The following is a 1,307-nucleotide window of genomic DNA, read 5'->3' as shown; positions in this document are numbered from 1 at the left end:
ATGTGATATTGCAAAAAATATATCTGATTTAATTTCTGAAGCTTTTCCATAGATTGAAATATAATGGATTCCTAGCTTTCCATTCAATGAGATATGAATTGGTCAAATACAATAAATTTGTGGATACATGTATTATTAATTTTGTGGATACATGTATTATTAATTGAAGAGTTGAAGTTATGATTATGGATAAGGTGGTAATTTTTTTATTGTTTTATTAGAAAGTGTTTTTAAAGCTTGTACATGGATTATTCTTTGCATACCAGAACACAAGGGCCTTTAAAGAGGTTGCAATTATTCATCATCTACGTGTAGGGGAATATGCCTTTGGCTTTATTACATCATCACTTGTCCTTCAGGTTGTTTCTTATGCTTTAGATATACTTGAAGTTGAGTTAATACTGAAGCATTCTACATGAATGTTGAAATTGAGTGGCAAATGGAAATGTTTCTTGCATATTTGCAAATTGATATCTAGTTGCAGATTATCATTATTTTCACAAATAAAGTTCCATGTTATTGGTAAACATGCAATGTCTTTTGACATGCTATAGTTTAAATAAATATTATTTCAATTTGTATGGAAGGTAGTTCTTACTTTTCTCCCATTGTCATATGCAGGTTGAGAGTGGAGATGAAGAACTTTAGGGTGTCATTGTTCCCATGAATCATCTATATATTGGTGACATTTTCCTTGTTAACTCTAAATATATTATTCATCCAAACTTATATGTTCATGAAAGCATAGGTTGGTAGTCATGCATTTTTATTTCATTACTGTTATTACTTATGGTGTGCATTTTTCCATGATATATTTCATTCTTTTTGGGAGTTTGTTTCATAGATCTAGGGATGATACTTTACCCTCTTCTTTTCAATTTCCAAAACATGTTCTTGCCATTTTATTTTACACTATAGTTTTTAATAAAATTAGTTATCCATCCTTAATTCCTTGGAGGCATGTTTTGTGACTTCATATCCCAACTTCATCGGAGACCTATATTGTGGCTTCATATATTGTACATATGTAGTAGTGGAAAGTAATCGTAGGAGGAAGGAGAAGGTTATTAATGTGGAATGGACTCCCAACATAGGGATACTACATTGTAGTAGTAAATCCTGCAATTCTTATTAGAATCAAATAGATAACAACCACAAATCAAAGAGGGCCCACAAGGCATGACACCAAAACCACTTAGTGATGTTAATGGCAGAGTGAAGGAGGATTCTATAACATTGGGGACCTGCACTCCAAAGGAATGGAATCCCAACATGGGAATGTGCCACTTTGGTAATGAGACTTGAAA

Source organism: Pinus tabuliformis, chromosome 4_2, assembly GCF_031772625.1.
Source record: "Pinus tabuliformis cultivar Carrire ecotype Pingquan chromosome 4_2, CPIR1, whole genome shotgun sequence".
NCBI classification, from domain to species: Eukaryota; Viridiplantae; Streptophyta; class Pinopsida; order Pinales; family Pinaceae; genus Pinus; species Pinus tabuliformis.
This window is presented reverse-complemented; position numbering follows the sequence as displayed.